The sequence below is a fragment of the Panthera onca genome, chromosome C2 (assembly GCF_046562875.1).
Source record: "Panthera onca isolate mPanOnc1 chromosome C2, mPanOnc1 haplotype 2, whole genome shotgun sequence".
In the NCBI taxonomy this organism is placed as follows: Eukaryota; Metazoa; Chordata; class Mammalia; order Carnivora; family Felidae; genus Panthera; species Panthera onca.
The window spans coordinates 134,773,968-134,801,604 of NC_138347.1; the positions used below are offsets into that span (position 1 = coordinate 134,773,968).

The 27,637-nt window shown below is 36.3% G+C and overlaps 1 protein-coding gene across 8 annotated transcripts in view; it reads right to left on the bottom strand.

Moving 5' to 3' along the window:
* The window catches only part of TBC1D5 (TBC1 domain family member 5), a 535,872-nt gene that overhangs the window by 438,876 nt on the left and 69,359 nt on the right, over positions 1 to 27,637 (bottom strand). The window contains exon 3 of one of the 8 annotated variants that reach the window (XM_078432390.2): positions 11,116 to 11,242. The exons of the other annotated variants lie outside the window; for them this stretch is intronic. The gene's annotated coding sequence lies outside the window, so the exon portion shown is untranslated. The remainder of the gene's footprint in view (positions 1 to 11,115; positions 11,243 to 27,637) is intronic. 8 annotated transcript variants of the gene reach the window in all.

Here is a 27,637-nt window from a genome sequence, read left to right on the forward strand (position 1 = left end):
CCACGCTGACTTCTCGTAAGTGAGCCAGGAAAACTATTCATGATCTTTGCAAAGGTGTCAAGGAGAAAGGAGAGGAAGTAGAAAAAGAAAGAACTTAAACAAAATTTTAAGACAGGGAAGCAGAAATTTGAGTTTGCAGTTTTATTCATATTTGAAATAATTGGCTACTTAGAAATCGAATGTCCATATAATTATGTCCAAACAGGATCACTCCCAAAAGTGAAAAACTGCTGTGGAAGGCAGAATAATACAACCAACTCCCTCAAAGATGTCCATGTCTGAATCCCTAGACCCTGTGAATGTGTTACCTTACATGGCAAAAGGGACTTTCAAGATGTGATAGTCATGGACCTCAAAATGGAGAAATTATCTTGGCAGGCTTAACCTAATCACATGAGTCAGAAAGGAAGATGCTATGAGAGAAGAAGGGTCAGGGAGAAGAAAATGAGACTACAACTTGCTGTTGCTGGTTCTGAAAATAGAGGAAATGGTCATGAGCCAAGATATAGTTCCCTATACAAGCTGGAAAGGGCTCCAAGAAAATGGAGACCTAGGTCCTACAACCACAAATAACTGAATTTTGCCAAAAAGATGAATGAACAGGGAATAGATTCCCTGAACCCTTGATTATAGCCTCATGAGACCCATGCTGGACTTCTGACCTACAGAACTGATTTTAAAATTCTGTTTTGCATTAAACCACTAAGTTGACAGTAATATGCAAGGGAACAATAAAAACGCAGGGGTGCTAGAAATAATTAAGACAGGATAACAGGCATACAAAGCACTTTCCCAAGCAAACTGGGCTTATGATCACCCTACTCAGAACTAAGGCAACACGCATGACAAACTATTACACGTTTCTAACACAGAATCATAATATCCAACAGAGAATTCAAACTCTTAACCTTAAACAACAGGAAGTTTTAACTCAAGCCATTTTAAGTTAACGTTTGTTAAGGAACTTGCAGGAAAGAATTAAACTCCACAACAAGGTGCAAATAGTCATCATGTACCTTTTTTCCCCATAACAATTCAAACTTCATTCCACATATTAATACATACTAGTTTCTTACATTCTGTATTAGAGAGCTAATAAAATTTTCGCCTCCTCTGATAACAATTCAAAAAAAAAATAAAATAGGAAAAGGTTTGTTTGAGAAGCTCTCCTGAAATGTCCCTCTCCTAAGCATGTTAAAAACTATTCAGTCTAATTTAGGCGAAGGCCAGAGGATACGTTTCAACAGAAGATGCAAATGTTCTACTTATGCTTAAACTTAGGTTCTCCATTAAGAAGGGGGAGGGGGAAGTGTTTTCTTTGAGAAAATTGAGCTAGCAGTCTGGATGAAACAGCATTTTATCTTTCAATCCACGTTACTTCTAAAGAGATCTGAATTTTATTAAGCTTGAAAGACTGTAACTTTCTAGAATATACTTAAGAATAAAGTCATTCTAAACTGAATATAAATGCTTCTTTTAATTCAATGTAATTCTCACTGAATTACATTTAAAATACAAAATTGTAGGTACTATAGAAATGGGTATCAACCAACAATCCATTGTTAGATGTGCCGTGGCTCTCTTAGGAATGACAAATTTCATGTTGTACTAACTCTGGGAAGAATTAATATTATTTCAAACAATTCAAGAGTCACCGAACCCTAATTCCAAAGCTATTTAGCATTTAAGTCAAAATTAGTTGAAGCTTAATGTCAAGAAATGAATCTGCTAACCAATGCAATTAGGCAAGATAATGAAATAATAGTTTGGATAATAGTTTAGCAAAATGATTCTTGTCGATTAATTCTTTTATATGTGGAAATACATACAAAACCAAAAACAAATGATTACCAAAATAATGAGTTCACTGCTATTAATTGAATATATTACTTTCAATAGCTTTCTTACATATCGACAAAAGCAACTAGAAAATGTAAGAAAAAGATGACTCCACCACTATTTCCATCTGAACAATTAGAAAGGTGGATATGCCATCAATAGAGATGGGGAAGACTATAGATAAAATAGGTTTGAAAAAGAACAGGAAGTCACTTTTGACATAATGACTTTCAGATGGCAGTTAGTTGTGTGGAGATGCCAAACATATTAATTAGGTATTTAAACTTGAAGTTGAAATAAAACTCCACCTTCAACCGTGGAGTTGAATACTTTGGTATTTAAAGACATGAGATTAGATAAAATCACCAATGCAGTAAATGTAGATAGAAAAGATATAAGGTCAAATAACTGAGCTTTGATGCCCTCCAAATTAAGAGGTAAGGAAGAATATGAGAAACCAATAAAGGAAAGTGAGAAGCAATCAGTGCGGCAGAAAGAACCAAGAAGGCATGATATTCTGGAAAACAATGAAGAAAGAATACCAAGGAGAAGAGACTTGCATCAAATGCTAACAACAGGTTTCAAGTAAGGACAAGAATTAGGGTGCCTGGGTGGCTCAGTAGGTTAAGTGTCTGACTCAACGATTCTGGCTCAGGTCAGAATCTCCCAGTTCCTGGGTTTGAGCCCCCATATTGGGCTCCACGCTGACAGCAAAAAGCCTATTTGGGATTCTCTCTCTCTCTGCACCTCCCACATGTACATGTAGGCATGCTCTCTTTCTCGCTCTCAAAATAAATAAAATTTTTAAAAAAGGGGGGGGGGGGACAAAATTGACCACAGGATTATCAGTGTGGAAGTTACTGGTAACCACGATAAGGATGTATGTAGAAGAGTGGTGGAGACTTTTTAACCGTGATGACGTTAAGAGAGAGATGGGAGGAGGAGACTTGGAAACACCAAGTACAGACAGTCTTGCCAAAAGGAAGAGAGAGCTGGGACAAAAGGCAGCCAAAAAGTAGGATAAAACAGTATGTTTTTAAGATGAGAGAAATAACAGCATGACTGCATATTGATGGGAAAGAACTAGTAATGAGGGGAAAATTAATGAAGCGGGAGAAAAAACTGCTTTAATCCTGTAAAACCACTATGTGATACTTACTTTTATTATCCCCATTGAACTGAGGGAGGCACAAAAAAGGTTAAATAACTTGCCCAAGATCGTGTAATGAAATAAGATGGAAGGCCCTGGGTTTTAATCTCTACATCATGCTGCCTGAGTGAAAAAAGAAATTTGTCTACCCCTAGAGGCAGTGTGCACATGTATAAGACAACCAGTACATAAATGTGCGTCTGCTAAAAGTTTCTTAACAGTGAAAATTTCAAGCAGCCTATATGTTCATCAAAAGAATAAACAAACTATGTCAATAAAAATCCACAGTAATATATCCCATGCTAAAACTCAATGGCACTATTTTCCCATTAATAACAGAAGCCATTTTCTACCCATTTCTCAAATAAAGCTAAAATTCTTATTTTCTGTGGAAGCAGGTGGGAGGGACTCAGGAAATGATTGCCTCGTGATCATTTGGAAATTTCTCACATCAATAGTCAGTCAGTGGTGTTGAGTATAAATTTCAACATCCTTACTGTAACTTTTCTGAAAATATAGATTCACTAAAAACACAGATTTTTCAATAACCTTACAATAACACAACCCTACGTTTTACACAATTATGGACAGCCATTTTTCAATATGACGGTTGGAATTTTACTATATATTCATTCAATGACATACCCTAAAGCAGTGAAAGGGAATACATGATAGCTACAAGTATCAACAAGGATAGATCTCAAAACAAAACACTGAGAGAAAAATTTAAGTTATAAAGGGTATGTATAATAATAATAAAAAAGATAATAACAAATGTTGGTGAAGATGCAGAGAAATGGGAACCCTCATGTATTATGATGAGAGTATATAATGCTGCAGCCACTTTGAAAAATAGTTTAGCAGTTTCTCAAAAAGTTAAAAAAATAAATATATCAGATGATTCAGCAATTCTCCTCTCAGGTATCTACCCAAGGGAAATGAAAACACCTATCCACACAAAGACTTAAATGCAAATGTTCTCAGCAGACTTATTCATAATAGCCAAAAACTGAAAAAAAGCTAAATATTCATGGAATGGATTGACAGTGAATGTACTGACAAAACATAATAACAATGTAATAATACTCACCAATAAAAAGAAATGAACTATACATACATGCTACAAAGTAGATAAACCTCAAAAACATGCTCAATGAAAAAAGTCAGGCATAAGAGACCAAATATATTATTTTATTTACATGAAATATCTAGAAAAGGCAAAGCTATTGAGACAGAAAATAGATTAATGGTTGCCTACAGCAGAAGGAATGAGGATTAACAGTTAATGTACAAGAGAGATGATATTCAAGTGATGAAAATGTTCTATGATTCATGATGATGACTGAGCAACCTGGTAAATTTACTAAAATCTCAAGGAATTGTACATTTGAAGAGGTGAATTATACGATATGTAAAATACGGCTCATATTTATTTGTTAAAGGGGACAATAATTCCATTTATCTAAAATTTAATAAACAAAACAATTTTATTTATAGTGTAACAAGTATACAGGCACGTATACTCAGAATAATAGTTGCTTCTTGGGAAAGAGGGAGGACAAAGGGACAAGGATGGAACTTTAGCAATATTTGTTATAACTTTATTTCTCTTTAAAAGAGAGAGAGAGAGAGATCAAAGCAAGGTGGGTATATACATGCCTATTCTATTATTTTCTGCACTTTTACTAAGTTTGAAACGTTTCACAATAATTTTTGAATTAAAACATTAAAGAATACAAGGGAAGATAAAGAATATGGAAGCAAATATTCATATATAAAGTTAATGGAACTAAATGTACCTTTAAAATGGAAAATATAGCCACAATCAATCAGCTCTATGAAGTTACATAATAGGGGCACCAGGGTGGCTCAGTCAGTTAGTGCCTGACTCTTGATTTCAGCTCAGGTCACAATCTCACAGTTTGTGAGATCCAGCACCCCCTCAGGCTCCGTGCTGACAGAGCAGAACCTGCTTGGGATGCTCTCTCTCTGCCCCTTCCTCGTGCACATTCTCCCTCTCTCTCAAAATAAATAAACTTTAAAAAGTTACATAATAAATCAATACTGATTAAGCAACTTCTATGTATAAGTTCAAATAAATGAAGAGATACAGCAATGTATAAAACAAGGCCTCTGTTTATCATGACAGCTTGGGAAATAAGTCTACAAATATAGCAGAAAGAGCCCAGGACTGTGAGTCAGAGGACTTGGTTTTGAGGTCCAGTTCTGAAGTTTATAAAGGACAGAACTATGAAACTTGGGAAAGTCACTAAAACTTCATTTCCTCCGAACTTTTGTTTCCTCATATGTAAAGTGCAATGATAATGGCTATATTACAAGATTGTTGTTGAGTATTATATAGACAATAAAGCATAATGCTTCACGGTCTGGAATGTGTAGGAGATATCAATAGATGTTAATTCCTTCCTATTCACAGGACTGTTGTGTAAATTAACTGAGATGTATAGTAAACCACACTAGAGAAAGTGTTAAACCACTACCAAAAGATTATTACATGGTATCATAAAATCATTGTAAAACTAAATTTATTTAGTGGCAAACAACAGATAAAAAGAATATATTATTATGAAAAGGAATATTCAGGAAAAACTTTAAAGAACAGGAAATGTCCTTAGAAGACAGGCAAAAATTAGCTACGTGTACTTGAGACAGAGAAGAGATCAGAACTAAAGAAGCGAACTTACAGGTCTTTAGAACAAGTTGTTTTCTATCAGAGACTATATATTTAATGCTATGATTCATCTAGGTTTTTGAAATGCAGAGCAAGGTATTCTTTCCATGTAGAGAAAAACATTAAATAGTTAATTGCATAATATACTCTGTTTCTCCACCCTAGCTGTACCTTAGAATTACCTAGAGATCCTTAAAGAAATATTGATGGCCAGACTTCAACCCCAGAGATCCTGATTAAATCAGCCTGGAGTGGGATCCTGTCATGAGCATGTTTCAATTACGTAGCCAGGATGAAGACTAGTGAGTGCTCCATTCCAAAATTCTTAACTCTAATCCTAAATTACTGGCTGACTGAACATTGAATATCTCTCTCCCACAATGTATTTTTTAAGCAATATTTTTGGGGGCACCTGGGTGGCTCACTTGGTTGAGGGTCCGACTGTTGATTTAGGCTCAGGCCATGATCCCAGGGTCATGGTATTGAGCCCCACATTGGGTTCCGTGTTGAGCGTGGAGCCTGCTTGAGATTCTCTCCCTCCCTCCCTCCCTCCCTCTCCCTCTCTCTCTCTCTCTCTCTCTCTCCCCCCCCACCCGTCCCTCTCCCCTGCTTGCTCTCTCTCTCTCTCCCTCTCTCTCTAAAATTAAAAAAAATTCAATCATCATTCTAGATGTCTCTGTGATGGTTACTTTTTTAGATGAGATTAACATTTAAATCAACAGATTTTGATTGAAGGTGAAACAGACTACCCTCTTTAATGTATGGGTGGGCTTCATCAAACTGGCTGAAAGTCTTAAATAAAATAAAAAGGACTAATATCCCCTGAAGAAGAGGTAATTCTGCCAGTGAGGGACTCTGGATTTAAACTGCAACACCAGCTCTTGCCTATTGGCCTACCCTGCAGATTTTGGTCTTGCCAGCCTCCACAATCACAGGAGCCAATGCCTTAAAATCTCCTCCCCCCCCCGTCCACACACCCCATATTATGTTCCTCTAGTGAATCCTAATACATCAATCGTATCAATGAAATGGATTTAGATTGCAAGATACAACCTATTCCTCATCCCTAACCAAGGAAAACTTTTCCAGTACAAATTTATCGGGGGATAATTGCCCAAAAATGAACTGCAGTAGTATCTTAAAAAGGCTTCCTGAAACAATATTTCATTAAAAAGGTATTTCGGGGGGGGGGGGGGGGGGGGGAATGATTTTGTTGTGCTAAATCTAAATTTTTTAAGTACACCTAAAAGGTTACTAAACTGCTAGCAAACTTACCAACCCTAAGACAGTAAGATCTCTTAATCCTGGGCTACCTCAAATCCTAAGCATGAAAAGAAAAAGATACAAAACTTTTGGTAATCATCCCAAACTCTATACCAACAACAGGAGATAAGTTTTCTCACATGGAAACTCTATGAGAAAGGAACAGCTTGCAGAGGCTGAGAAAATTACAAAACCATTTCATGGCTAAGCAAGAAAGTATGCCATGACCTGATATCTGCAGTAAGCATAGGAAAAAGGGTACACATAAACCACATTTGCCAAACCTGCTTCAGTCAATTCTACACTCTACCAAGAACAAAGTACACAAACAGCCCTCTTCTTGACCAGGGTGAGGTAGCTACAGAGGAGTATAATACAGGTGACATAAGGTTGAGGGGTATGGGAGATTGGTGTGTCCATACAATAACAAAAATGCCAAATTCCACACTTCCGCAAGTATATCTCCTGACTCCCTGGGACTTTATACAGTTAGAACTTTCTTATTAAATCATGTGCCATTTGGTATAGTTAGGGTAGATAATCTATCATTTTAAAAAATTGATTTAAGAGAAAATAAGCCAGAATTAGTTATCTGAATTAAGGCAAATAATAAATACTGCCTCAACAATCTTTTTTTTTTTAATGTTTATTTATTTTGAGAGAAAGAGAGCATGTGTGAGTGGGGAAGGAGAGAGAGGGAGAGAGAGAGAGGGAGAGAGAGAGAGAGAGAGAGAGAGAGAGAGAGAGAGAGAGAGAATATCCCGAGCACCAAGCAGGCACCACACCGTCAGTGCAGAACCTGACCAGGGGCTCAATCCCATGAACCATGAGAACATGACCTGAGCCGAAATTAAGAGTTGGATGCTTAACCAACTGAGCCACCCAGGTGCCCAAAGATCTTTTTAAATTATAATAGGGAATCTCAGATCTGGCCAAAACGCTGTACCCAAAATTTCCTCTTAAACTATGAACTTCTCTTAAAATTTGGCTAATGTGAAAGTTAGGTCTTAGGGCTGAGCAGGACAATGCTGTGAGAAAGACAACTGTAAAACTTTAAAGGCAAAGGAAAGAAAATGTCTAAGAATAAAATAATTTAGTCACTACTCTTTTTAAAGATTTTTACAATAATAAAAAAAAAAGAACAGTTGCTAGCCATCAAAAACTATTGCTCATTTGATTCTACCACAGCCTAAGTTAGAAGAGAAAACAAAAAATGACATTTATCTTTAAAGCAAAAACCAGTGGTATTTGTCAAACAGAAAGGAAATATTTTGATATATAAAGTATTTTCTCGAAGAAAGAACTATGGGAGTTTCATGATTTCCATCCCTAGAATAATGTAATCAATTACATAGTAAGCCTCTACTACAGGAGATTCTTTTAAAGAAATGAAATACTCACACTAGCTGCAAGATAGTCTTCCCGGAAGTAAAAAATCCAAGAACAATACCTGCCTAAAAGGTTAGTGATATAATCCCACACCACACTTCACCATTTCTATGCTTTCATCTGTGCACTTGTCTTGACAATTATTAAAAGAACTATGTAAATGAAACTATCATATGTATTAATATACCTTCTGCTGCCATGGAAGAAATGTTAAAAAAATTCCATCTAGGAAGATAGGTAATAGCACTGAGGTATTTTCAAGTGGGTTATTATTACTGAGAACAAGGAACAATTAACCAATTAGTTTTTGTTTTGTTTTGTTTTCTTTTCTTTTAGAGAGAGAGCATGAGTTAGGAAGAGGGACAGAAGGGGGTGGTGAGAGAGAGAGAGAGACAGAGAGAGAGAGACAGAGAGAGAATATCTCAAGCAGTTTCCATGCTGAGTGTGGAGCCCCATGTGGGGCTTGAAGCAGGGCTTGACCCTGAGCTACAAGCCACGATCTGGGATCATGACCTGAGCTGAAGTCAAGAGTCAGACGCTCAACCGACTGAGCCACCAAGGCACCCCTAACCAATTACTTTTTTAAAGGGCCAAATCAATACCTTTGGTCGAAGGAAATCCAATGATATCATTAAAAAAAAATAGCCACAAAAACACACAAACTACATTCTGTACATTATTTACATTCTGTGTAGACAGTGGCTATACAGTATGTATATAGTTGTTAAGAACATTACTTCCAGAGCCAAAATGTCTGGGTTTGAATCCTAGCTATATAGGAAAAATTACTTAACATTATCTGAGCACCAGCTGTTTCATCTGTAAAGTGGGAACCTCACTCATAAAGTAGTTGGGAGGATTAAATGAGATATTCTGTATAAAGTGCTTAGAATTACACCCAGCACTTAAAGCTCATTCAATAGTATTTGCTACCTACCTTCCCCACCCTTCTTCCCTCTCCCTCCTCTTCCCACTAATATTACTACGAATCCTTCCATATATTTTTCTTTCCAATGTAATAAAGCCACCTTTGCAACATTTCTTGGCATCTGCTTCCCAGAGCATTTTTTTTTCCTTACACAGTTTGCTGGAATATTTTATTTGTGGCTGGCTCTGACTTTATGTTAATTGTGCTTTTTGTTTCCTGCAAAAAATGCAGTGCCTTACTATTGCTGTATTTAGAATTGTAAATTTCAAAATCTATAAATAAAAAGTTAAAATAAATAATTTTACAGGAAGCTAGTCCTGATTATAAATGCAGACTAATGACTTTTTTCCCCAGCAAAAGAATAAAAAGAAATGATTTGAAATAGCCCAAAATCTGTTGCTTGTAAATAGTATTACACAGTATTGCTTTTTTTATTGGTTCAAAATTAGGTATTATTAATTATTGAATAAGACCTCAATGAATTAGTTTGTACAGGTTTTAGGTCTGTGATATAAAAATCCTAGGGGCACCTGGGTGGCTCAGTCGGTTAAAAGTCCAACTTTGGCTCAGGTCATGATCTCATGGTTCACATGTTCAAGCCCCCATCAAGCTCTGTGCTGACAGCTCAGAGTCTGGTTGGACCCTGCCTCAGATTCTGTGTCTCCCTCTCTCTCTGCCCCTCTCCGGCTCGCACTCTGTCTCTGTCTCTCTCTCTAAAACAAACAAACATTAAAAAAAAATTATAAAAATCCTATAAAACTGCAATAATTTGGTTAACCATGTTTTAAAAATCTAAAGATTTTTCATGGTCCTATTTTTCCAATACTGCAAACTTACAACACCCTTTCGCAGGCATTTTCTCAACAGAAAATTAGAGCCAATTCACAGGGTGTGAGCACTGTGTTCTAGGCACAGTGCACAGCACGTCTCTGGGAGGCCACCGTTCACAGTAGATCTGAAGCGGAGTCAGGCAGCCCGTATATATAGATATATGTCATCATGTTTAATTGATGTAATCCTCACAAACCACTAAAGACAGAATTATTCTTAATTTCAACATTTTATAGGTGAAAAAAAAAACTATTCAGAAAGTCCTACTGACTTGCTCAAGATCACAATATCTGGAAGACCTAAGACCCAAGCCCCTAATCATCAACTTTCCAACCTGCCCTAAGTTTTAGACCAAAATGAATTACAACATTAAAACCACATATTTTTAATATAAAGCCTATATTCCTCGTTGAAAATAAATAAAAATTGCAAACACTTTCTTCCAACCAGTATTAATGGTTACTTTAGGCACAATAAAAACTGCTAAGAATTAAATGAGACTTTAAGTAATTTTAGTTTCCTATGGACGTTCTGTAATACTTAAGTGTGGAAACAATTAACTTTCCCGCATCCCCTCCACCCAATTGTGCATAGCTACTTCTCCAAAGAGTTTAAAGTAGGCTAACCAAATCTACTTTTTAAGGAGATTAATTACCGTTTAGAAATATAAATAATGACCTTGAAAAGAAGCATTGACTAGGATAAACATAATGTGCCATAATGGGGTTAAGAGGAATCAATAATTAAACCAGCAAAAAGATTACATTTTTAAAGTATATCTTTGTGGGGCGCCTGGGTGGCTCAGTCGGTTAAGCGTCCGACTTCAGCTCAGGTCACGATCTCACGGTCCGTGAGTTCGAGCCCCGCGTCGGGCTCTGGGCTGATGGCCCATAGCCTGGAGCCTGCTTCCGATTCTGTGTCTCCCTCTCTCTCTGCCCCTCCCCCGTTCATGCTCTGTCTCTCTCTGTCTCAAAAATAAATAAACGTTAACAAAATAAATAAATAAATAAAAATAAAGTATACCTTTGTGTCAAAAAGAGTTGATGAAATGGGTATTGAGGAGGGCACTTTTGGGATGAGCACTGGGCGTTGTATGGAAACCAATTTGACAATAAATTTCATATATTGGAAAAAAAAGGGTTGATGAAGTCTGTAAAAACAAATTGTAACAATGTAAAATTAGTTTTTTTTAACAAAGCAGACACTAGTAATTTCAGTATGCATATTCCAGTACATACATTCAGATGCATTACTCCAAAGAGTATGTTTTAAGTTGGCTAATGACACAAATTGGCTATGTCATTAAATTCTCCTTATGATGTGCATAATACTAATAACTATATTTTGCAAATATTTTCTGGCTGGAATAAGTTTTACAAGACTGCTAAGAATTATATCCCAGAGGAGCCTGGGTGGCTCAGTCGGTTAAGCATCTGACTCTTCATTTTGGCTCAGGTCATGATCTCACAGTTTGTGAGATCAAGCTCCAAATCAGGCTCTGCACTGACAGCATGGAGCCTGCTTGGGATTCTCTCTCCCCGTCTGTCTGTCTGTCTATCTGTCTCTCTCTCTCTCTCTCTCTCTCTCTCAAAATAAGTCTTAAACATTTAAAAAAAAAACAAAAAGTCATATCCCAGACACAGGAGAATTCTTCATTCACTCTCTCCACTCCCTAATTTCAACTTATCAGGCAAAACACAGTTGTCAACTCTCCAAGGAACTTTCTGGGGGCTATGTATGCCCTGCCATCACCAAAATCCACACTGCTGTAGACACACAAAAACAAAGCCAGATGTGGAAATGTTCAGAGTATCAGTAAATTACCAAATACAAAATTTGAAATGCTCTTAAAAGCAAGTGTAGATTTGTAGAAAGGACTTAATTTTCTAGAAAACCGACACTTTGATGGCTTGGATTCTAAATGTTCAAGTCTAACATTGTAAATAACATAGACATGTAAATTTTACATTTCATATGAAAATCTACCTTACACAGTCCTCACTATTCATTCATTCATTCATTCAATATTTATAACTAGGCACTATTCTAGATGGCAAAAACTTTTTTAAAAGCAACAGTCACTGACCTCAATAAGTTTAGTTTGGTAATGATATTTGCAGCAGTAGGTATAAAACTTTGGTGTGTGTGTAAGTATAACTAATGGTTTTCCATATATAGATGGGGCATTATAAATTTTCATTTAGTGGGGCACCTGGGTGGCTCAGTCAGTTAAGCATCCAACTCGTGATTTTGGTTCAGGTCATGATCTCATGGGATCCTGAGATCAAGCCCTGGGTCAGGTCCACGCTGAGAGCACAGAGCCTGCTTGGGATTCTCTGTCTCCCTCTCTGCCCCTCCCTCCTGCATGTGCACATGCACATTCTCTCTCTCAAAATAAATAAATAAACTTCAAAAAAATAATTAAATAAATTTTTATTCTATTATGTGGCTCTAATGTCAAATGGATGATAGGTGATGTGCTATGTATTTAACAAAATAAAACAGAAAGCTCATTTCATGGTCCACTTCCTCCCACAGAGTTCTTCCTTCATAGCTGAAACCCATCTAAAGTATGGTCTGTATGAAAAAGGACAAACTTTTAACACGAAAAACTTAGTTTACATCTTGGAAAGATGGCCACTTTGTAGAAGTTGTTTGGTAAAATTATGATGAACACACCTCCCCAGATACCTCCTATTCATTCACTTTTTATGTCACTTTCGGAAATCATCTATTTATAATCTTCAAATTCTCCCCATATACTAGTCCACTGACTATAGCAGAGGCCAGATAACATCTCCAGACAATTTATACAACCTGAGTATCTCTACAATTGTTATTAAAAGGTGATTGGGGGAAATGAAATGACAAACGGTGTTCAGCAACACAGTATTGAGCACAATTTGTTACAATAGGAATCTATGCTGATTTTTGTCCAAGATCCTTATTTCTAAAACCAAAGACACTTCATTTATATTAGGGGAGCATCTTTACAGTCTCTAAGAGTGTGCTAAGAGCACTACAGCAGACTTCCAGAAGAATGGGCTTTTTAAAATGTTTTACTGTGAAATAATTTTATGCTTATAGAAAAGTTGTAAAAATAGTAGAGTTCCCACATATTGTTCACATAGGTTCCCCTAACGTTCACATCATATGTAACTGCAGGGCAGTTATGAAAACATAAAATTAACATTGGATCTATACTAACTAAATTACTCAAAGTTTTCCAGCTGTCCACTAATACTCTGTTTTCTTTCTTTTCTTTTTTTCTATTTTTCCTACATTTTTCTATTCAAGGATCCTATCCAGGATCCCACATGGCCTTCAGACATCATGTCTCTATGGTCTTCTCTAATCTGTTACAATTCCTTGTCCGTCATGACCATGATAATTTTGAAAAGTATTGATTATTTTGTAAAACATGCCTCAATGTGGGTTTGTCTAATGTTCTTCCATGATTAGACTAAGGTTATATACATTTTTGGCAATAATATCACATAAGTGATATTGCACCCCCTTCCTATCAGATGTTAACATGTCTTCTTACTGGTGATACCAATCTAGATCACTTGGTGTCTGCCAGCTTTCTCCTGTTTCTAATTATTAAACATCTTAGAGAAATACTTTTAGATTATGCAAATATTGTTTCTCCTCAAACTTGCACCCTATTTTTGGCATCCATTGATATATCTTGCCTATAGTAACTACTACTATGGTTGGTATCTGCTTCATGGTGATTTGCTATTTCCCTCAGTCCTTCTATATTTATTAATTGTAATTCAGAAGGATAACTTTTTAACTATATCAAATACCAAGGTCTCAATAAATTACCAAAAACAAAAACAACAACAACAAAAAAACCCCAAAATCATAAATATAGTGGGCAACAGTATTTCATCTTGAGCTATAATGACCTTAACTCCCCAAATCATATGTCTAGCAGTTCCTTTTTGAAGGATCTGTGTTTGAGTAAGTAGTTAATGACATCTGTCAGCAGCTGTAGTGTTTTGTTTTATATAATTGTAGCCTCATTTTTTTTATTGCAAGTAATGCATCACGATGCATATTTAAGGTTTTCCAAATAAAGAGTCTTGAGCAATCTATTTTAAAGTAGCTAATACCACAGCACATTTGAGGCTAAGGGGTAAGCATTCCTTGGGAATCAAAACAACAAGGACAGCAAATATTCTGCCCCTGCAAATCTAATTTCATTCCTCAACCAGAAACCTCACTGCATGAGTGTAAAATTTTACTGGTAAGGAGAGATTTCTTAGAATGGTGAATTCCAAAACTCTGCTTTTCAAGACTCTATTATTCCTATAACAGGATAAGGATCTACAAACATGAAATATAACCTTATTCACTTCCTCTTTCACAAAAGGAAAACCTGTCAATCTAATGCTAAAAGGCTTCAAGCTTATTTCTAAATGCTTCAAGAAAATGCCTTCTTTATCAGAACTTTATTCTTGTTTGTTCATTAAATACTGAAGTCTTACACTGAGGTCAAAATACTGTCAACCAATTACTATGTAAGAGAAGTTCTACTTTTCAGTATCCAAAGCTACCCAGAATACACAGAATCATTTTATTAGGCAACTGAATACACCACTGTGTATTCCCAAGTATATTCAACCATACCTTTTTAATCTCTTTCTTCAAACTAAAGCCCAGTAAACTAACAACTTAACATGGTATCTGGCACATAGCAAATACACTTAAGTATTTTTCAGTGAATAAGTTAGTGATGAACAATACACATACAATGGTCCATAATTCCTTCTGGACTACATCCCTTGCAGACTAAGAGTTCAAGCATGCCTCTTCTTCTGCACATTCAGAAATCCATACATTTTAGTTATTTCTTAAGAAAGACATTAAAATGACTTAGAATATAATCTAAATGACATGGAAATAACATTCTTGAAGTTTATCACCCCAAAACTACAATATATTTGTGAGGGATATCAAGTCATTTTTAAAAGTGATTTATTTTCATAATGGATATCTAGGTGATAAAAATAGATGAGAAAACAGGAAATCCCACTCATATTTCTGATCTTACAAATTACTGCTGTGATGAATCCTGGAAACTACTGCAGGATTATAGTTGTAGGATTTATGATGACTTCATTTCTGGTTGCAAAATTTAATTTATTTCCAAAAAAAAAAAAAAAAAAAAAAAAAAGCACCTTGGTCTAAAGCATGGCCATGAGCAAAATTTTACTTAAGACTTTCTTAACTATCACATGGAGTACTGGATAAGTTGTGATGGTCATTTTCTGACAGTTACATAAAGAGTATACAATGTACCTAATTTGTACTTCCATATTATTTCAAAATGAAAATTAATACACAATATTGCTAGTTTGTGTTTCAAAACATTACTCCGTATTCCTAGAAATGTATTTTAGAATAGAGTGGAGAGAGGAAATTGGTATGCACTGGTAAATCTATGTTTAGGAAAGAAAACTGAAGTAACCATGTCATTTCTTCTCAGATCCCAAATGACCAGAGGATAATTCTAACCAGCAGGGGGAGATAAGGAGGAGAGTAGTAAGACAAAGAACAGGCTAAAGGCAAGAAAAGCAGTTACAATTATAGCTGGGAACACGGAATTTGTTAAAGGAAGTCTACTGTATAATTATATTTGAAAATTTAGCAAGATGCCCAGAGGCTGACTCGCAGCTGTCAGGAACTGGTAACTCTACTTCTGTTCATGCAGCGACCACTGCAGCTAGTAAATCCACTATCCAGGCATTACTAGAACTGACGTTTAGAGTAAAGGGATAGATCCCCTCATGAGACACTTTTCCTCTATAATGGATGAAGGTATCCGTGTCAACAAAGTAACCCTCTCTCTTTAGCTTCCTTTTCAGACTTACCTCTCCTCCCTCTATCTTCTCTGCCTCAGAGAACCCAAATATTCTCATAGCAAATTATCCAGATGCAAATCTCTTCCCTGAATTCTCATTAGATCATGAACCAATCTATCTCATACAGTCCCAAATTCAACAGGATTACAACAAAATTCATCTCCCTCCACCCTCACCTCGCTTAGAAACTCTCTACCTTCTCCCTACCCACCTCTACCCCTGCCACTTTCCTATTCCTCCAGTGGTACCAGCATTCTCGCAGTTAAGCATGAAAACTCAAGATTTACCTTTGCTCTTTCTCCTTCCTGACCTCCTACTCTATATTAATTCAATTCATCAAATCCTATTAATTTTTCAGTGACATTCTATCATTCATCAATGAAAGATGTTGAAAGTCCTAACCCCCATAGCACCGAATGTGATCTTGATTTGCAAACAGGGTCTTTACAGAGGTAATCAAATTAAAATGAGATTATTAAGGTGGGCCCTAATTCATTATGACTGGTGTCTTTATAAAAAGGGGAGATTTGGACACGGAGACAGACACTCACAAAGGCAAGACAATCTGAAGACACATGGGAAATAGAGCCATCTGATAGGAGTGATGCAGCCATCAGCCGAAGACCATCAAAGACTGTTGGCAAACACCAGAAGCCGAAAGAGGCATGAAAGAACTCCCCCTTAGAGCAGTCACAGAGAGAGTACTGTCTGCCAACATCTTGAGTTTGGACTTCTAGCGTCTAGAACTGAGACAATAAATTTCTACTGTTTTAAGCCATCTGTTTTCAGGACTTTATTACTGCAGCCCTAGGAAACTAACACAACACCCCAAAAACAATCTGAATTCAATGACCTATAAACCCCATACCGCCCAACCTGTGCCTGATCTCTGAATAGCATCTCACACGTATCTGGCCATGGCAATTATCCGTCTTGCTCAACATCCAATCCATTACTGAAGTCTGCTTCCTAAATATTGTGTATCTCTTTAATTTGTCCATTTTTTCCATCTCTACATCGCTACTCTAGTTCAGGCCACCATCATTATGCCCCTAGACTACTGTCCACCAAATGGTCACCATGCCTACAGTCTTTCCCCACTCTAATTCATTCATCTTCAGCAGCCAGACTTTCTAAAATGCTAATCTGGGGGTACCTGGGTGGCTCAGTCAGTTGAGCATCCGACTTCGGCTCAGGTCATGATCTCACGGTCCATGAGTTTGAGCCCCACGTCAGGTTCTGTGCGGACAGCTCGGAGCCTAGAGCCTGCTTTGGATTCTGTGTCTCCCTCTCTCTATGCCCCTCCCCTGCTCATGCTCTGTCTCTCTCACTCTCAAAAATGAATAAATGTTTTTTAAAAAAATATTTTTAAAGAAATAAACATCAAATAAAATGGAAATGCTAATTTAAAAAAATAATAAAAATTTAAAAATGCTAATCTGATCACACTTTTAGTTTATCAGTATGGAATACACAATGAGCAGCATCCATGATACGTCAGGACAAAGTCCAAGTCTAATTTCTTTAGCCTGGCTGACAAAACTACATGCAATGGCCTCTAAAAGACTGAAGAGAAAGAACATCACTCACCACACCCACCTCAAGTCCACAGAGAAATACTTTCAGTTCCTCAAACACATCAAAGCTTTTCACATCTGCCTAGAATTCTCTTCCCTTTATTTAACCACTCATTCATTTACTCAACAAAGCATAGCTCTAAGAGCTAGATATTCCGTGGAAAATAAAGCAACATTCCTGACCTCATGAAATCTACATTCTAAAGAGGGTGGTAAATAGATCATAAACAAAAGTAAATAAGTAAATAAATATACAGGTGGTACTAACTGCTTCAGAGTAAAATAAAGCAAGGTAAAGGAAATAAGGGAGACTGGGAGTAGAGAAAGGAGTAAGGATATGATTTTAGATGATGTGCTCAGAGAAGACCTTTCTGACAAGGTGAGAGAAGAGATCTGAAGAAAGTGAGGAAATAAGGTTTGTGGATACCTAAGGGAAGGAGGTGGGGCAGAGTGTTTAGAGAACATCACTGAGGCCACTGTGACTGCAGTAGGGGAAAGGAAGAGAATGAGGACAGATGAGGTTTTAGGAAAATCAAATGACGTACAGCCTTGAAACTCACTGTAAGATTTCAGAAATTAATTAGTAAAAAAGTGAAATTTTTGAGTGGCCTGATCCAATATTCATTATAAAAAAATCACTTTGGTGCTATGGAGAAATCAAACTTGGTGGGGAGGGAGTATAGTACAAAACGAAATCAGTTAAGAAGCTACTAGGAGTTCCAAGTGAGACCCAAAGACATAATGGTGGCTTGGAATGGAGTAGAGACGGTAGAAATGGCTGGACTCTGGTAATTATGATGAATATACGTATATGGATATGCATATGATTACATAAGCAATCTTTTTAATTTATCAGGTTAATTTCAGAATAGAACAAAGCTATGGTTTCAAATGGGTAAAAATGACTTTTACTTCTCTCCTACTCATAAGGAAAAATACATAAGGAAGGGGAAGGGGGAAAGAACACTCTAAATAGGCCAAACAGATTTCCTAAAAGGAAGGAAAGCAATGTCACACTTTTGAATTTAGTACCATGACTCCAAAACAGGGCTTTCACAAAGCAGCTCTGTATTTATGAAAGCACCCCCCTCTTTGTAGCTGGTTTAAAGTTGCTAAATGAATTTTATTCCCTTTTTACAGAAGGATCATCTTTAATGCATGCTACCCACTGATGTAAGTCTGAAGTCTTAGGTGGTGGCTTAATGTGTAAGAAGTGAATGTATTAAAACAATGATTTTGGGTACAGCATCTCTGATTATTTAAACTTCATTATACAAGGTAATCCCATCTTCTGACTAAGGAAACAAGAATTCAGATTTTACGCTGTGTTCACATATGAAAATTAATTCATTTTGTTAGAGTACTCCCAATACTATCAATTCAATCGCTCACTAACAAATAACAACATGGCAACAACAACATGGCAACATTAGTCACTGCATGTAGTTTTCCTTCTTAATAAAAATCAAGAATTGTTTATCTTCTCTTTCTCAAATATTAGTTAAAGTTCTTATCCAATTATAATCATAATTGTTTTTTGTTTTTTTAAGTAACCTGTACAACGTGTGTGGGGCTCAAACTCACAATCCCGAGATCAAGAGTCGCATGCTCTTCTGACTTAGCCAGGCGCCCCTCCAAAATTATTCTTAAGAGTGAGTTCTCTGATTGATTTGAATCACAAAATATTTTTTAGTCTTTTTACTGAGATATAATTGACATATAACATTTTATTACTTTCAGGTGTACAACATAATGATGTGATATTTGTAAATACTACAAAATAATTACCTCAGTAAGTCTAGTTAATATCCATCACCATACACAGTTACAATTTTTTCTTGTGATGAGAACTTTTAAGATCTACTCTTAGCAACTTTCAAATATACAATACAGTATTATTACCATAGTAATGCTGCTATACCTAAAAAAATCTTTAAATACCACTTAAATCTCTTTACATCTCTAATATTCAGAAACATTTTTATTTAAAAATTGAACATTCAAAAACATAGCCAAAAACAGAAAAGAAGATGTTTACAATATAAGTATGTGGCTTTATCATCAATCATCTGAAAATATAGGCATTCCAAGTCCTGAATGTGGAGCCCAATCTTTAACTGCCTTCACCCAGCTGTCCAAATCTCAGCAATAGCTTGAGGCAGTTTCACAACCAAGTTAATTAGACAACTAACTACCAGAGGACCTAGAAGTGAGGAAGAGGAGAGAAAAAAACTGACCTGCAAGGTAAAAAAAGTATTAAGAAGACGAATAATCTGCTCTCCTAGTCTACATACTAGAAATGGAGTGACATTAGTCTAAGAGATACATGCAACCATTTATTCTTCGAATAAGTTATATCACCGACCTGTAAAACCAGGCCCTCACAGTAATGCTTGATTTTTGAGAATTATTAACAGGAACAAAAAAAAATTATGTAGCTTCAAATTGTTTTCAAATACTCTGTCCATTAATTTAGTCCTCTTCCATAAAAATTCCAGAATTATCCTCTTCATTCCAATGAAGACCGGTAGGCCACAGGACTGGTGTCAATATCAGATGTCTACTGTTAGAGCAGGAATAGTCCTTGAGTTTTATTCTAGAGGATTTAAAGTGCAAGGAGGCTGAAAATGCAGAGTTAAAACTCTTACCAAAAGCAGAAGTTCAAGGCCCCTTAACTCTGCCTGAAAGCCTCAGGTCTGAGGACAGAGCTTAATCGCAAGGGTAAAGGGAGATTTCCTGGGTCAACAGAGTGTCAGCATAAGACTGGTCTTTTTGGAACAAGATGACCTGAAGACCACAGATTTTATCTTACCCACTGAAAACCCAACTTATAGTTCTATTTGGTGGAAATATGTTCAGAGACTACACACAAAGCTCTTACCCAAGATTAACGAAAACTGGACTAAAGGACAGCCTTTATAGATCTGATCTATTCTTATTAAATACAGGACTTTCTCATTTGCCATTTTATCACAGGTTTGTAATAGAATTATCAACCCTCCATTCACTATCTGCTATATGGAAAAGTATAAAGCATTTAAAAAACTACATTATGTTTCTCTTTCATGTGAAAATGAAAATGAATTACAAAGGTTCAAAACTATATTTAAAAATTCTCAAATCTACACTGAAAAATTACTGAAAGGTATAAAAAACTTCCTTAAGTTGTTCATCAAGGTATTTATTATAGATGTTTCCCTAAACTAGTAAATATCCTCTATACTGGGAGATAAACTGTCCAAAATAAGGACAAATCAATACAACATCAACTGATAATACAGAACACAAAACAAATGCATGGACTCTAGCACTGTATCTTATCATTTTAAATGGGAAAATCTGGTAAATTCTGTCCACAATCAAATCCAGAAAAAAATAGTTTAATCAGAATAACAAATGCTTTCAGGTTTCAAAATAAAACTCACTCTGACATGTACAATCTACCAAGTATTTTTGCTCTGAATTTTGTGGTGCCATATTATTCTGTAACAAATTAGATTTATTCAATCAAATGAAAATGAAAGAATTAAAAAAAATAACTCAACCAGGAAGTTTGTTAGAATTACCATGGGATCCAGCAATTCAACTAATACATGTACAGTGCATGTTCACAGAAGTACTATTCACAACAACCAAGAAACAAAAACAGCCCAAATGCCCATCAACAGATGAACAGATAACATACTGTGGTCTACACAGGCAAGGAAATATTATTCAGCCATAAAAAATAAATGAAGTACTGATAAATGCTAAGATGCGGATGAACCCTGAAAACATCATGCTAAGTGAAGGAAGCCAGAAGCCAAAGAATACTTCTTGAATGATTCCATTTATACAAAATAGAATAAGTAAATCCGCAGAGACAAATTTGGGTGGGGAAGAGCTTGGGGATGGGGTAAATTGGGAGTAACTGATTAATGGGTACAGGTTTCCTTCTGGAGTGATCAAAACACTTTGGAACTAGATATAGGCGATTAGCAACACAACACTGTCAGTGTACCAAATGCCACTGAATTATTTAATATGGTTAATTTTATGTTCTGTCACTCTCACTGGAATTTAAAAATTAAATAAATAATGAAGAGTCCTATTACTAGTAATAAGACCTCACATACCACTGATATGATATACTGAGCATATCAGAGGACATCGCCTCTGCAGTACCCTTTCCAATAATGCATACCCTCAATCTGACCATAAGAAAACATCAGACAAACCCAAATGGAGGGATACTCTACAACATAACTGACCAGTAGCCTTCACAAGTCTCAAGGTCATGCGGAGCCATCATACGTTGTGGGGAGATTAACAAGACATGACAACTAAATGCAATAAGGGTTCCAAGACTGGATCCTGAAACAGAAAAAGGAATTAGTGGAAAATTGGTGAACCTGCATAAATCAGTTAGTTAATAGTGCTGTACCAATGTTAATTGTTAGCACTGGGAATTATACTATGGTTATATAAGGTGTTAATTAACATAAGGGGAAGGTGGGTGAAGAGTACTAGTTTTGTAATTCCGCTGCAAGCCTAACATATTTCAAAATAAAAAGTAAAAAGAAGGAAAAAAGAAATGAAGGGATAGAGGGGGAAAAAGGGGGCCCAGTCAACTTTACTCTATGAATATATATATTAGGAAAATGTTGAAATAAATTAACTGAAGGAGAAGTAGTGGGGTTATTCTAATGGCAAAACTTAATTCACAAGGTTTGCATCTGCTTAACACATATGCACTCGTTTTGGAGGGAAGGAGTAGATTCTTCAGTCAAGTCACAATAATTAAATATTAGAAACCAGAGTAAGTAAAATTAAACTAGTACTCACATTTTCAACAGAAAAATTCAAAATGAAAACACCCAAAGTCAAAGGGAAAAATTAGGACAAAACATTGTTGAACTCCTGTAGGTTACAACTACATTGTAAATTTAATACTGAAATGAGGAAAACATGTTTATTGTAGCAGAATGATTAGAACAACAAGGACTTAAATCAGTTTGATAATTTAATCAGATTTAATTTTACTTTAAATCTGTAACCTTCTCTTTATAAACATTATAATGCAAAAGATTAAAAAGATTTTGATACATAATTAACTTCAATCAGTTTGTGCCTGGACATAAATAAAACTCGTGGTTGTCATACCATTATGTAGGAGGTACCTTCTTATTAAAAATAATTCCCTTGGAAATCAATACAGTGACCAAAAGGACCAATTTTTTAAATGAAGCCACCAACATAAATTCTGCAAACATTTCCAATTTTATTAATCATATTTAACATCCCCACAACCAAATACTGTGTATAACTATTTTACTAATACAACACAATCCTCTTCAGTAACTCTAATTGCCAAAAACAAAGAGACGTTTACATAAACAATCAAGATTGTTACATAAACAATCAACACACCCTCATAGCTCTCAGAAGGAACCAGTCCTTCTGACACCTTGATTTTAGACTCCTAGCCTGCAAAAACCTAAGGTAATAAATTTCTATTACCTAAGCCACCCAGTTTGTGGTACTTTGTTATGGCAGTCCCAGAAAACAAATACAATTACCATGCAACAAATAAAATAGTGTCCTCCTATATTCCCACAACAGTCTTTCCCTGGAAGAACATTCAAATTAAAGGTAGCCATTTTCTCAGCTCCTGAAGACTAGCATACTTTACTGAACATGTCAGTCACAATCACTCTCTAAAAGGAGCTGCCTTGAATCCTGCCTCCGGGGCATGGCTGCCCAATTCTACCCCACACCAACAAAAATGGGCTGGACCTTAGTTGGGTATCAGGCCTTTCACCACCTGGTTTAAAAGGATGGACTGCTTCTCTGTGCCCCTCAAATAATTTGATCTAAAAATCTCGGAAAAAAACACACCTGCCTTTGCTGCTACAGCACGACTAACAATGTAAGCTAAAATAATATAAAAACAGAAAGCCCTGTTGGTACCCAGAGAAAGATGGCATACAGAGTAAAGCTAAATGTTTGTTTTATTGCTTTGCCTGAAAACCAAAACCTACTCCCTATAATCTTAAAATCAAGCCCTGTTCTCTGATTTCCATGAGAGCCCCTACTCCTCTTCCTGCTGCATACATATCTTTTAAACCTGAATTTCAGGCATGCCTTGCAAACACAATGCAAAGAAAAACAGAAATAAAAAGACCCAAACCCAGACCCTACTCTCAAGGAGTTCATTCCTTGAAAGTCAAATTTTTTAAAAAATACGAGCATATTTTGTATGCTGAGTGCATTTCATATGCTTTCATATATTTCTTGACTAGAACTGGATGTTTCATTAACTGTCAATCATACAGCTACATACATATAGAAATACATGGTGAAACAGGGAGACAGTTCGGGCAGCTGAGCCCACCGCACTGCTGGGATGAGGTGTGAACTTGTCAGGGGACAACAGGACAACTGGCTCTCAAAAGATGTCTGGAGAGGGCAGTCATTTCACTAAGGATTTAATAGGCTCCGGGTTTGGCCTTCAGCCACACTGGCTAGAAAGTAGAGTCTGATAAAACGTTCAAAAATGGAATTATGACTCAGAGACACAAACACAAAGAATATTTGTGTCACAGGACTGTCACTCTTGTAATGGCATATCTAGCACATTCTCTCCTTGCAGGCAAACTTCTACAGGAAGTCAAATAATCTAAACAAGCTGAGGTCTTTTAGAACAAGAAGAGACAGAAGACCCAAGTATTACGGGCATAATAACACCTAATACACAGTACTTACCGCAGGAACAGTTGTAAGAGTTTTACATGTATCACACCCCTATGATGTAGCTACTCCTATCACCATTTTACAGCTCAATACATTGTGGCACAAAGAGGTTGAGAAACTCGCCAAGGATGCTCAGCTAGCAAGCAACGAAGCCATAATTTCAACCCTGCCTGCTGAGAGGTCTATCTCCTAATCACTATTCCACCTGCAAAGAAAAGCTGGAGTATCCATCCATCTGCACCCCGCTACATTTACATCTTTCTAGAGAGGCAGAAATGTGAGTATCAAAAACCTTCCAGCTAATGCTGGGATGAGTACTACTAGCTTCACCCTTCAGGCCTCTCCTTTTACAGTGACGTCAGACAAATTCAGTCTGTACCCTTAGTGGCCATCGTCTACCTTTAGCTGCATCAATACAGTCAAGCAGGTAGCACCAAGGCTTGCAAGCCCATCAGTCTTCTGCCTCTTCAGAGACTTTGCATCTCTGCTCTATTCCTCTCTGTGAAGATCTGCAAGTTTAACTCTCAAAGCTTATCTTACTTCCCCTATTACCAGATGCTTGAGTAAAGGCTTTCTGCAACTCCAAGTTATTAACAACAAAAAACACAGTCAGCAACTGTCACTACTGAAAGTTCAGCTACTTTGAGCGAAAACATAAATATACTTAGTACACTTCCACAGTTACTCCGCTAAAGTTCATTCATGTATTCAGACATTTCATTTCTTACTATGTGTACTACTATGTATACTATCTACATGCTAAAAATATATATCAAAATACCACTTCGTCCTCAAGTAGCTCAAAATCTAGTAGAGGGAATTTTAAAGGAAATTACAAGTGCTCTTAGTAAACGGCTCACTAGCCACGTAATAATCCAGAAGAGGGAAAAATATCGGATAAGACTTCAGGATGAACAGGATAAGATGAAAAGGGTACTAAAATAGAGTAAAAACCACACATCAGTGCAAAGAAGTGAAAGAGAGGAGAAAATAGAGGATTTCCAGCCAAGGATAAGGAAACCTGTTCAAAATTATTAGATCACAGAGGGCAAGAAGGTCAGACCATGAGGGAGTTTACAAACTTCTGTCATCTCTAATATTTAAAATGGTTACAGTTCTTCCTACAAGAGAAATCCTCAACCAAGAAAGTATATCAAAATTTTACAGTCTTAAAATGCCCACGCATAATTCAGATTTACCCATCCTTGGGAAGTGAATGTTCCCTGTGCTAAGAACAGCCATTGTAGGACACGGAAATGTAGTATTTTTTTTAATTTTAATTCTAGCTAGTTAACAGTGTTATATTAGTTTCAGGTGCACACTATAATCAAACAACATTTCTATACATCACCCTGTGCTCATCATGACAAATGGACTCCCTAATTCCCATGACCTATTTCACCCATTCCCCTAACCCAAGGATGGCAACTTTTAACAAAAGGTAGCATCAAGAAAGACTATTTTGAAATTTGGGGCACCTGGCTGACTCAGTTGGAAGAGTGTGCAACTCTTAATCTCGAAGTTGTGAGTTCAAGCCCCATGTTGGTATAGACACTGCTTAAATAAATAATTTTTTTTTTAATTATATACGATGCATCCCTACTTTGGAATACTGGGAGGCTCTTAAAAATGAGAGGATCTATGTGCTCACATGGAAAGGTGGTAGGATATCCTATTAAATTAAAGAAAGAAAGCAAAGTGAAGAATAATATAGATTATATGAATATTCTGGCACAGAGATTAGGGAGTCTAGATAAGAGATAAACAGGGTCCAAACTGGAAAATGGAGAACTGATTTCAGAGATAAACATCAGGGAAAATCAACAAGACCTATGAGCCACAGGGATAAAGGTGAGGAAGACATGTAGAATGCTTGACAGTTTTTTAACAGTCTTACCCCTTAAAGAGGTAAACGGGTTCCTTATTTACTCTATTAGTTGCTTATCAAATTGTTTAGTTATAGTTAAAAATATCTAGGGCTCATTTATCACAAAATCCAAATTAATGGCACTTGCAATAATACATTTTGAAGGAGCAAAAGAAATTTAAGAACAGTGGACAAACTGGCAGAAAAACACAGCTTTTCACCCTTTAGGAAAATCTGCACACAAACAGGACGGTCTAGGGAAAGACAACCTAAATCTGACGTCGGCGTTTGCTCTAACACTCCTTTCGGACTTGTTCTCTGACATACCAGTAATTTCCTAACAAATCCAGAATAAGATCTTTCTGTCATGAATTTATAACTCTTCATATCCAATACTCATCCTCAATTGTTAAAACTGAACATTTCACTGTATGTAACTTACACTACAGTTTAATAAAAATAAAACTTAGCTACATATGGCAAGGCAAGCTGCTGAGGACCATCAGTCCAAAGAACGATGTTCTCTTCTTTTGGAGGAAGGAACAAAGAGTAGTGATAATACAGTGAGAAAATGTCACTAACATTTATTTAATAATGCAATCTCCTTGCAGTACACCTAGACCAAGTAATATTTATTACCCTCAATATGAGAAGTATTTGTCCACCTCTACCTAACAAGAAAAGCCAAAGGGACTAAAAACTACTGAATCAGTATTTCTTCCCACAATAATTTTTAATTTCCGTGCTTCTGTAAATAGGAGAGTAATTAATTAACGATTATATGGACAGGTGGTCTAAACTGGGCCAATAAAATTGAAAGAAAAAACTTTCAGGCTGCAATGACCAAAACACAAAAACAAAAAAACCAAAACAAAAAATTCTTGCTTTCTCTCTCTGCTGGAACAAAAGGATGTTTGTTGCTCCAGCTGCTGAATGGCAGCCATCCTGTGATCATGAAGGAAACCAGTCTGAAGACAAAGCAAGAGAGACAGATTAACCAAGCCAGCACCGTTTTCATCTAGTGTTTGAAGACCAAGCCCTAGAGTCTTCTCTATCTCTAACGTCCATTATGGAAGAAAATAAACTTCATTCTGGTATAAGGCAGGTTATTTAGGGGGTTCTGTTATTCAAAGGTGAAATCACCACAATTTTAAGTATTTTTAAATAGTTTCTCAAAAATAAAGACCTATGTGAAAGCTATTTGAAACTAGGAAACAACTCTTCACATTTTATAAACAAATTACAGTTTTAGAAGTATAATATAAGCTTTCTGAAATCCATTAAGACTTTAATCACAAAATATAAATGACCAGTTAATAGGCAAATAAGTAATGGGTATAAACTAGTTTTACTTGATTGCATAAAACTGTTTACAATACATTTCTCAATAAAGAAAAATTGAATTATAACCCAAGGGTGGCTTAATTTGTACAAATTTTGAATAATGTCAGATATATTTCCAAAACAGATGCTTAGAGACTCTACAAGGACACTTG